The sequence below is a fragment of the Populus euphratica genome, unplaced genomic scaffold (assembly GCF_000495115.2).
Source record: "Populus euphratica unplaced genomic scaffold, PopEup_1.0 scaffold25.1, whole genome shotgun sequence".
In the NCBI taxonomy this organism is placed as follows: Eukaryota; Viridiplantae; Streptophyta; class Magnoliopsida; order Malpighiales; family Salicaceae; genus Populus; species Populus euphratica.
In genome coordinates, this window is record NW_011499851.1 from 2779330 (window position 1) to 2791901 (window position 12572).

The window sequence follows — 12572 nt, forward strand, 5'->3', positions numbered from 1 at the left end:
TAGAATTCAACGAGTCTCTCTCTTCTCTTGTAAAAAAAATAAAAAAAAATAAGAGAAATGAAATGTGATACTAAAAAAGAATTTTAGAAAATTAAAAAGACCCATCACCTTGAAAGTATAAAAAGAGAGACAAAAATAAATTTTTCAAATAAAATTCCAACACCATTCATTTTACCCATCCTTTCCGCTGTGATTCCTTGTTTTTTATTCAACCATTCCTTTCAAAATAATATGTAATTGAATGTTAATTTTAGCTTAGAATTGGTAAATTGTGGGGGAAAGTCAGAGGATCAAATAAAAATATATTTGGAAGGTCTCTGTAATTCCTTGTTTTTTATTCAACCATTCCTTTCAAAATAATATGTAATTGAATGCTAATTTTACGTAAAATGGGTAAATTGCGGGGGAAAAGTCAGAGGATCAAATAAAAAGTTTTTAAAAAAATTAATTATTTCAACTCACTTGTGAGGGAATGAACAGTAAAAAGCCACAGTAAAGTGAAATTAATACGACGTAGTTTTTTGTATAATTATTCCAGTCAAGGTGTCGTTTAGTGGTTTGGCTTTGGTGATGATAGTTTCATGGCCAACAATTGAACAATGATGCACGAAGTGCTTGGACTGAAAAGCCGTACCTTTGTGGGAAAAAAGAGAATCTATGCCTTTATAATTTATCATGCGTCTTCATCAATCTCATATTTTGCCATCTTTTTATTCCTTCGTACGCTATCATTGGTCTGTATAAATCATCTACAGTCTGGCATAAATATTTAAAGGAAATAAAAAGGATTATATAATTTTTCATTAATTTATTGGCTGTGAAACAAAAAAAAAAACATTCTAGTTCAATTGTAACCCTAGTTATGACATCACTATTTCTAAAAAATATTTGAAGGCAGGACCTCTTTGAAAGAAAAAATATATAAATATTAATTGAGCTATATACACACACACACTCATTGTCTTCACAAATAAAGTAACTAGAAGAATAAAAATATATTTGGAAGGTCTCTGGGATCCCAGTAGAAAGGTTTTCCTTTCACCGCAAGTACTTCAATGAAAGAATTAATTGTTCTAGGGTAATATTACAATATGAATTCTTACGACTTGCGTTGTGTGTAATTTTTATTTATTTTTAACACCTGTTATTAAATTTATTGAAAATAAGATAACATTTAAAAACTAATTTTTTACTAACACGTAACCTTATAGCATGCGTAGGAAAAATCCATAAGTTTCGTTTCTTGGTTTTATATTCTAATAAAATAAAAACAATTGGGATCCTCCTTGGGTTGCAATGGAGGAGGCTAAAATACCTATTTGTTTTTGTATTTTAAATATTTTTTTTTAAAAAATATTTTTTATTTATTTAAATTAATATGTTTTTAATATTTTTAAATTATTTTAATATATTAATATTAAAAATAATTTTTTAAAATAAAAAAAATATTAATATATATTTTACCATAAAAATTATTTAAACAGCAACCACAGCTATATCATTAAACAAATTAAAGAAACTACATTACAAAAAATATTAATATGATATATAATTTTTTAAAATATTTTTTATTTAAAAATATATTAAAATAATATACATATATTTTAAAATTTTAAAATTTATTTTTAATACTAATACATTAAAATATTAATAAATTTATTTTAAAACAAAAGAGGACCAAATTACCATGAAACTCCGGCCAAATCGCTGCCCGAAACGGGCAAATACGGCAACGTGACTCCATTACATGCAGAGCTAACAAAAGCTCATGTTTGATACCCTTTCATCGTAATTAGTTGATTGTCCTGTAATTATTTGTTTATCATTTACACACAACCCTTTAAGATTAGTTAAGTGGTTCGTCAAGCAAGCAAGCCATACAAAATACTTTGCCCGTTGATAAACAATAGGACTCCAGTTCATTGATAGTGATTAATATATATATATATATATATATATATATATATATAGATATAGATATAATTTAGAAATAAAAACCTGAATAGTCAAAATAGTTTTCGTCAAGTTTAAGGATCTATGATAACAAAAATATATAGTTCCGGAATGCGCAAGGCACCTTGATTTTCCTTCATTCACCATAAAATGTAATTGACTTAACAAAATTGCTTGAGAATTGAAGGTTTGAACTTTCAAGTTACCAAGTTTTTCATACTGGATCTCGATGCTTTCGGACAATCTTTCAAGTTTCAACAAAATTCTGGACAGCAACATGTTACCCTGTACCAAGGTCTCTTTTGCATCACAATTAAACTCTGTCTCCACTCATTTGCTTTTGGAACAATCTCACGACAGCTGCACAATAATTATTGTTTACCTTCCTAGTATTTAAAATTATATTAATTATTATTTTTAAAGTATTTCTGGTTAGAAATACATCAAAATAATATTTTTTTATTTTTTAAAAATTTATTTTCATATTTTCATATCAAAATAAACTAATATCATAAAAAATTAATTTAAAATAAAAACATCTTTTAAACACAAAAAATATAGCCTATAACTAGTTCATTACTCGAGAGTATATGCACGAGAGGAGTAGAACATGGGTTAGAAACTTGGAAAAACTTACCTATTAATGAAAGAAAGTCAATCGTATAATGTGTTTACAGCATATATATTATCATAATTGATTGATGAAAATTGCTCATGTTGTTTATATGAATTCAAGAGAAGAAGAAAGGAAAAGAACAGAAATTATAGCATGTAAATTAAAGGAAGGAGGATAGTATATGTGTGTGTGTGTGTTAAAGCATAAAATGACTCGTTAATTCAGCCGATCATCTCCTTGATGCTTTAAGATTTGCCTAAGAAGAGGGTGGTAGGTACGTCGTCAATTATATTAAAAGTTAATGGTAGTTCTTAGATGCATTTGAATTCACAGTAAATCAAAAATATTGAACCAATGAAAGTCTACCACGCAAGAACTTCAGTTTAGTTTTTTATATTATCCAAAATTAGATAGCGGTCGGAATGTCATGTCTTGTCAAAGTTTAGATAAGGCTAAAAAGCGTAGACTGTCATGTGCCCTCCGTGGCTGCCTTCTTGGCCATGGGAATAAACAAATCTATTATTTATTGTTTTATTTCAGACAGTTGGCTAACTCAATGTGTTCTCTTGCAGTAATGATTTTAAAATAAATTAATTTAGAAAATGAATGTTAATTTACAACTCTTAGTGACTAGTAATTTTACCAATGTTCTATATATCAACTTAGATGTCATGAGCGATGTTGCGAGATTGTGGTATATTTATGTATTATTATGGATTTATAAAAAAAATAAAAAAAAATATATATAAAAAATTATTGTAATTCACAATATTTTCAAGAAAAAAATAACAAAATTAAATTTTTTACTGGTTTAATATTAAAAAATAAAATTAATAAAAATTTTTTTAAAAAAAATCATAACAAAAAAATGAAAGGAAAAAAGTCATGGAGAAAAATACTGTAGCAATTTATAATATTTCATGAGAAAATTTACTGTTGTAATTTTCAACTAATTCAATATTAAAAAAATAAAAATAATAAAAATAATTTTTAAAAAAATCACGTAGGGAATATTGTAGCAATCCATATTGTTTTTTTTTTTTAAATAATGAAGTTAAATTAAAAAATAAAATTGTTTGAAAAAACAAAAAAACATTAAAAAACCGCTTTGAGAAACACTGTAGTAATTCATAATATTTTAAAGAAAAAACTATAAAATTAAATTCTTAATCAGCTCCATATTAAAAAAAATAATTAACAAAAAAAACAAAAAAAAAACATATGGGAAAAGTTAAAGCTAAATTTCTAACTAGTTAAATATTAAAAAAGTCAAAAAAATATAATTTAAAAAAAAAACATGTGGGTAAACACTGTAGCAAAACAAAAACTATATAGAAAAACATTGTAATAATTTACATTGTTTTAAAAAAAAACCTACAATGCAACATTCTTAATTAGCTAAATATAAAAAAAAATCAATAAAGATCATTCTGGGAAAGAAAAAGGAGAAAAGAATTTATAAAATAGACAAAAAAAAAATCATGAAGAGAAACATTCTAGCAATCCATAATGTTTTAAAGAAAAAAATATATAATTAAATTTATAATTAGTTCAGTATTAAAAAAATTGATAAAAATAATTTAAAAATACAAAAAAAAAGAAGAAGACAAGATTAGGTAAAAAAAGGAAAAAACATGTAAATCCTAAAAATCAGGAAAAAACAAAAAAAAAACAAAAGAAAATGTGGGGAAAAACAAAAGAAAAAAAAAGGATAAAATTAAAATAAATAAATAAATAAATAACAACAAAAAAAACATATGGGGAAACCTAAGTACTTTCCTCATATGTCTTAAAGTATTAGTTAGTACTTATTAGAAATAAACATGAAAATTGAGAGCAACAAGAAACAAGAAATAATTAAAAATATTTTTTAATAAGTAGAATGTTTTTATTTCAAATATTGTTTTATCTCTTATTTTTTTATATTTATTTTTTATATTATATGTATCAATAGTCAAAGACAGTAAAAATAAATTTTAAATTTTTAAATAAAAATAATAGAGATGAAAATATATTTGATTGAAAATATAAAGATAATGATATGAAATAAATCTATAATATTTTTTTTCATTTTTAAAATAAGAAATTTAAAAAAACATGTCTCCTGTATTCTGTGTCTTTTTCGCCTAAGATAAAAGGTAAATGCAATATTAAAGATGGCAGCATGTCTTAAAATAAGAGATCGGATGATCAAACTTTTTAAGCTTCGGGTTCACAACCACACACATAAAAAAAGCCAACGGACAAAACAGCTTGTAGCTCAGTGGCGTGAGGTGCTGTTCGCCTTCTTTCGAACTTCGGTTCGAGTTCCAGTAAGAGTGGGGCTGGCGAGTAGTGTCCTTCCTGGTTCTGCTGGCTTCTTGCTGTGTGGTACGCCTGTCACCCCCGCGGTGCCTAACCTGTTCACTGAGGCTTGCAGGATGTCCAGTGGACCGTGGGATTAGTCGTGGTTCGCGTAAGCTAACTCGGACACCCACGTTAATCAAAAAAAAAAAAACCAACGGCTTTTACAACGGGATAATGATATATAAAATAATAATAATTTTTTTAAAAAAATACATAAATAGATATAACTAGTAAGTTGCCCTGGACTGTTGCAAGGAACTTCTTGACAATGTCATGTAAATCGGCACAACTTGCGCTCGTAATGACCTATTAGATCAACCTCTTGCTAAGATGAGTTTTAAATTTCATTGTGTAAAAATCAACTTGTTTTGATGCCATCCAATTAGTTTGAAAGTATAACTCTGTTAAAATTTAGTTTGATTTTTATAAAAAAAACCAAAACAATTTTAAATTAAATATTTTTTAAAAGAAAATAAAAAACTAGAAATTAGTTATATTGAAAAAAATGAATTATTGGATGAATCATTTGAAAGAAAATGAGAATTCGGTGGAAAACCAAAAATAATAAAAAAAACTTATTTTTGGTAATTGTCACCAGCCATACTGTACTTGAAAGAGAAATATATGGGCTGGTTTTTAGGGTATTCTTGAATTTCTTTCATGAGATGTATTCGGTATTTAGCATTGATAAATGGTATATATGCCTTTCCCCTCTTGACTGCAGACTGTAAAGTTCAAAATACCCTTGAAAGCCGACTTTCAATTTACTTGGGAGAGGGCTTTTTTGGTTTGATATTTTTTTAGCACGGTGAGATTACTAAAATATTCTTAGATTTTAAAATAAATGGGTTTTAAAAAAAAAGTTCACAAAGAAGTTGTGACTTTTTTTTTTATTATTATGGTTTTTAAACCTGGCAAGAAGATTGATCTATACGTAAGTTTTAGGTCACACGTCAAGTCGGTTGGCCAGGTTTCTTGAACAATTAAATTTTTTTATTTTATAAATATATAAAAATAATATTATTTTAAAAAAATCAATGGGTTTTAAAATTATTTTTTAAAAAAAATTAGGTCCTTATCTTTTTTTATCATGGTTTTCAAATCTAGCCCAGAGTTTAATCGCAAGCAGCTCCCAGGTCACGAGTCGAGTAAATTGACATGGGTTACTCATATCAATTGATTTTTTTATTCAGTATAAATGCAAAAATTACATGTTTTTGATAAATATTTAACAAAATAAAATCAAGGAGTTGTGAAAAAACTTAACAAAAAAATTATTTCTCATTTTTTTATCATGGTTTTTAATTAAAAAAATTCTGCATGTACATTTTAATTATTTTTAAAATATTATTTAGGAGTGAGTTTTAACTTATCTTTCATTAAAATTTATTTTTTTTGTTTAAATTAATTTTTGTAATGTTTTTAAATAGCTTTGATGAGTTGGCATCGAAAAAATGAAAAATAAAACAATATTATTGTTATTTTTTCTTAACAACAAGCATTTTGAAAAAAAATTATTATTACATTTTTAAATAACCTTTTAAATACAATAATAAATATTTAAATCAGAGTAAATTCATAATTTAATTTTACTTGTACAAGATATTTGAACAGATGCGTTGCCTCTGGCAAGAACGGAAGTTGCATCGAAGGAGTTTTCTGTTTCAGATCAGCGTTAATTTAATTTCTCAAAAAGAAAGGAAGCTAGATATGTTGTCTCGTATTATCAATAGGTAATTCATTATAGGTTGGATAAAAAAAAATCAATGTAAAAAAAAATTGAAATGTTATTAATTTTTATTTTTATTTGCAATTAAAATTTTAATTAATTTAATATATACAAAGTAAATCCTTTTTTTATTAAAATATTAAAATAAAAATATTTTTAATTTACATAAATCAATTTGATTTAATCTATTAAACATCCAATTTGAGTCATTAACATAGTTAACATAATAATATTATTTTTTAAAATTATTTAAATTTAATTGTATAATAATAAAAAATTAAAATAATAATCTTATAAAGTTTTTTAATATTATAAAAATATTTTTATACTTTTATTCAAAAGAAAATTAAACATTAAATTTTTTTTAACAAAATAATATCTAAAATGTATTATTAATTGATAAATAAATTTAAATTAAAAAAAAAATATGAAGCGTGCGTGCTTGGTAGCCTAGCACGTTTATGGTTGTAATTGAAAAGCTCAGTTGTAATTGAAAAGCTTAGGTGTGCTTGGGCCTAGAAACCTAGCCCAGAGCCTTGGCTTAGAAACCCACACCTGTACCAGATTTTCTTAAAAATAACTCAAGAAATCGAAGACCAACTAAATCAGAAAATATAAATAAAACCCAATTTATTTTTTAAAATATTTTTATTAGAACAAATAATTAACAATCAAAATTAATTATTTTGATTGTCATAACAAGACTAATAGAATATTTTCTCTTTTATTTATTATTTTTTATCACTTTCTCAAGGAAAATAAAGTTTTTAATCGAAATGAATAACTTTCTCACTATCAAGATTAAAAAAATAAAGTTTGACAAAATCTTAAACAAAAGAAGAAAAGAAACCACATGTTTTGAATAATTCATATTTTTTTAAATGAACATCAACTAATTACGAGGACACCTTTTGCACCCCGAGAATCTCATGGAAAGATAATAAAAACAAGTTTCATGTTAAAATGTAAAATAATGCAGTGCACAAGAATAAAATAAAATAAAATAAAATTGCTGACTAAATTTAAAAAATAATAAAAAGACTAAAAAACCAAGATGAATAGTCTTACCTGAGAGGTCAAATAGTGTCATGGGAGACGATTCAAGGTGAAATAAATTATTTTAATTTAGACGTAACCCACGACAGCACGACCCTACAGTACCTGAGGCATAGGAAAATGCACCCACCACTGACGCGAAAAGGCTTGATAGCTTGTTGACAATAATATCAAAGCTTACTAGTCCTGTCTTCGCCATCTTCTCTCTGTAGTGGCGAGCCCCACAGGATCCCTCGCTAGATCCTTGTCTACCCATCTATTCCTCCTCGTTGGAATTCAAAACTTCACAGGGCTATTCGATTTTCAATCTAGACAGGGCTTTGTCAATTCCCAGTTATATTCAAAGCACGAGCACCCCAAATAACCGATCACTTTCCTCGTTGCTGTGGCTGAATGATGGATTAATTAAGACACGTAGAAACCAAACCCCTGCTTTACTCGAGAACCACAAATTCTTATTTATGAGTACATTATTATCACTTGTTAGGTTTGTGTTTTTCGCTTTGCTCTTATCGGAATTATACAGGCCATGTAGATTAGTCGTCGCTTGATGGGCAAACTGCTACAGCACTCTTTCTTCATTCATGCATGTACAGCACGGATTAGATGGCGTCAGAACTTTATCTTATCTTGAACTACACGTACAAAAAAGTCTTCAAAACGTGGTCGAATTGGCTGATTATCATCATTATGGTTCCCACTTCTCAGTTGTGATTCTTCTTTGGTCTGAGTCGTCAGCATCAAAGTTAAGCTGGCAAACGTAAATTTAGATTCTGAATCGGAAATGTACTAACTCGATCGATAAAAAATATTTAAGATGATATGGGTTTTCATTGTAATTATTTTACTACTCAAACCAACTATATTATCAGTCACCACTCCAATCATGGCCAGGAGAAAACGATATTCACCATGGCCTCCACAACAAACAAATCAGATTTAAGCTTTGCCACTACCACCGTTGTTCGTCAAAAAGCTCATCAGCCATGGCCACCACAACAACCATATCAGATTTCAAGCTTTGCTACTTCTACCGTTGTTCACCAAAAATCCATCATTATTAAACGCGCAAGTGAGAGAGAAGCAAGGCAAAGCTACGACTCGGCTATCTTAACACCAGGCTGCAAGCTACGTTCATTGTAAAGCTTGCTTTATCTGCAGAAAATTTCCAGGTCCTCAAACAACAAAACCAACCCAGAAACCGAGGAACAAAGAATGCCTGATTCATATCGCATTAAAAGTTACTACTTTTCCTGTCCAGAATTACAAAGAATTGAACAAGACCCGGATTTAAGCTTTGATGGCATTGTTTCAATCTAGGAAGATCAGGGAAACCAAGTGTGTTTAGGCTATTTCTCTCGTAATCTGTCATATTGAAAAAACCCTAAGAATTTAGGGAATTTTAAGAGAGGAAAAATGGATTTTGGTTGAAAAGATAAAAGATAAAGACCGTGTTTTCTTGCTTCCTGGGTTATTAAAATGCAAGAAATTTTATGTTATTTTAAATTAGTGTTGATTAGAGATGTAGATTTTAGTTTTTTTATAGTATGAAAAAAAGAAAGTTTTATCATGATTAACACATGAGATTTTAGATTATTTTTCTATAATATAATTATAATTATAAAAATCAATAATTAATTAGAAAAGGAACAAACTCAATCTATGGCACATCTATATATATATGTGATTTTTTTAACCAATGATATGAAGATGTAACAAATTAATATAGGGATACGTGTGGATCTCTCTTCACTGTCATTGGCTGCCTAGTTCTAAATTAATTCGAAGATTGCTCGTCGACTATAATATTTAAAATGGCTAGCTTAAAACCTTGGATTTAGTTTAAATGGCTAACAAAATCTCCTGGGGTTACGCACAATCCAAATCGCTGGTGGCGGCCGACTGGAATTTGGTCTTTAAAATTGAGAATTTTAAGTGGAGCGTGCAGGAATCAGACTTTTATAAAATAGATAATTAGAAACTCTTGAGGGGTCGTTAATTATGAGTGCTATCCAGAGTTTAATTGTTCCGAATTTCTCAAAACAAATATTATTTCTCACGTAAATAGTCCTAAACAAAAGAAAATCCTAATTAAGTAGTTAACCATTTAACAAATCCTGATTAACAAAAACAAAACATGATATTAATGCCCTAGTCATCATAATTAGCATTATTTTGTGGAAGATTAATTGTGTATGTAATTATAACAGCCCACTCGTAGAAATGGTGGCCGACTCAGAAATTTATTAAAATAAATGCAATAGATAAATAAATATTAGAATAAATGTAAAATTAGTATTGCATGGTAATTTTGTTATTAATGTTATATATTAAAATAAATGAAATGGATAAATAGGTAAATAAGGTATGGAATTTAGAATTAAACTACCACCTTTAAATTTTTTATTTTATTTTTTCAGAAATAGATTGTGCTCTGCTTGATCGTACATAAAAATATGAAAAGTTGAAGGTTATAAAATAATATAAAGTTTGTGATATTAAAAGTTGTATTGGTACAAAATTGTAACCTTTCGGGGGGAATATTATAAACGAGGAGAAAAAAAATGAGATACCTGGTCGGAGATCATATGGATTTGTGCGGATAATTTTACATTAGTTTTTATATAAATTGATTTTTACACTCAACTTTTTATGAATTTTCAAAAAAGTTAATCCGTACAAGGATTTTACTAATTCTTTACGAAAGAGTAGATAGATATATAAACGGATCTTAACAATTTAAACCTCGCAACTTTTTTTTTGTTTGTTTTTATATTTTAAATGTAATTTTAAAAAAATTAATTTTTTTTATTTATTTTAAATTAATATATTTTTTGTATTTTCAAATTATTTTAATATGTTAATATTAAAAATAACTTTTTAAAATAAAAATATTATTAATATATATTTAAAAATAAAAAAATTATTTAAAAAACAATAAGAACTATAGTACAAAACAAACTTGGAAAAGAACGTAAATGACGTGAAATCATCGACTCACGCAGTACGATTCATTGCATTTGTTAATTTATACTGTTATAAAGTCAAAAATTAAGAAGGAAAGGAAGACACTTAATAGCTTAATTTAAGATATATGAGTCTTATTTCATTCGAAACTTGTAAATTTAATTTATTTTTCAACATAAACATGTTAATTGAATTTATTTTTTAATGTGTAGTTTTATATTAGTTGATAAGATCACTGAAATGATTGGTATTTTAAATTTTGTTATAAGTTATTTATTAAAGTATTTTTTATTTTAAAATATATTAAATTAATATTTTTTATTTTTTAAAATTAATATATTATAATTATCTAAGAATATATTAATTTAAAAAAATAAAAAAATTAAAACTTTTAAAAACACTACCAACCACAAAATCAAACCCTGCCTCAACATTCAACCTCAATGGAAGACAATAATTGATAAAAACATCTTTTGTTAAGCCGATGCACACGGTTTACAAGCCCACAGAATTCATGGAGTGGGTCCCATCAGATAAGATCTCTTTGTCGGAGGCCGTGTTGTCGTTGAGAAATGGCTGGTGGTCCTCGAGATGATGAGCCGTGTAAAGATTCTCGGCTGCTTGGCATGATTTGATCGATCACTCCCAGAACTGGTTAGCTCTCCCTCGACGTGTACATGAAAACAAATGTCATTTCCTATACCGAATATTCTTGGGATCGTTTATTCACCATTACAGATCAGTGAATTCATCATGGAGGATTCAGGTAACATTATGTTCTCTTGATTTCGAGATAATAATAATAATAAAATTATATTTAAAAAGATTTTTCAAGATAAGATAAGATAAATTAGAAGTGCCAGGTGGTCATTTAATGGTATAAAAATTATATTTAAGGAGATATGATTGATTTATTAGATACTAGGTTAATAATAAGTTTGAAGTTATCAATTTAAGTATTTGATAAATTCTTCTGTTTGACCTAAAAATTATTTAAATAAATATAGTTTTTTACTTGAATTTTATGTGGAAAAAACAAATTTAAGGAGATATGATTGATTTATTAGATTAGTATGCAATTGATAAATTATAGTAATTAAATGTTGAAGGGATTTTATTGGGTTACATGCTCATGCTTGCGAATAGGGTTTTTAGGCTAAGATTTTAGATCTCCGCTATAATTTTTAAATATAATAGATATTTTTTGAATTGTGCATTTTTCATCTACTAAATTAATTACATGTTATAAAACAAGATCAAGCAATTCCTATGTTTAGATTAATTTGTTTATATGTGATGTTTATGAATGCATGGTATGGAATTTTTGTAAGAATATTTTATAAACTAATTTATAAAAGAAAATGTTTTGAAATGAATACATAAAAGGTTGCATAATGACTCTCGTGTGACTATGAATAAAGTAATGATATCTAGCGATGGAGACCTCAACACTAGAACTAGTTCTAATGGCCCGCCAAGGAGTTATAATACTTAATAATGGCTCTTACCAACGGGCTATGATAGCTGATGAAAAATAGTCAACTAATGGTCATAACAACTTGATATGAAACTATAGTCATGTTTCATGAGATTGAATGCCAAGTAAAAACAAGTGTTGATGATTTGTTTTATGGTATTTATATTCCGTTAATATATAAATATATTGTTTTTCTTCTCACAACATAGATACCACAGTTCCCCTAAAACACACCTCTCAAAGTATTCTCTACATGTAATTTTATAAAATCTGGAAACTCGACTCCACAGATGGCTGGCTCCCAGTTAAGATATTCGGATTGTTTTTTATTTAAAAATATGTTAAAATAATATTTTTTTATTTTTTAAAAAATATTTTTAGCAATCCTAAATCATATAAAATATTTTTTTTTCAAAAAAAATCTCAAA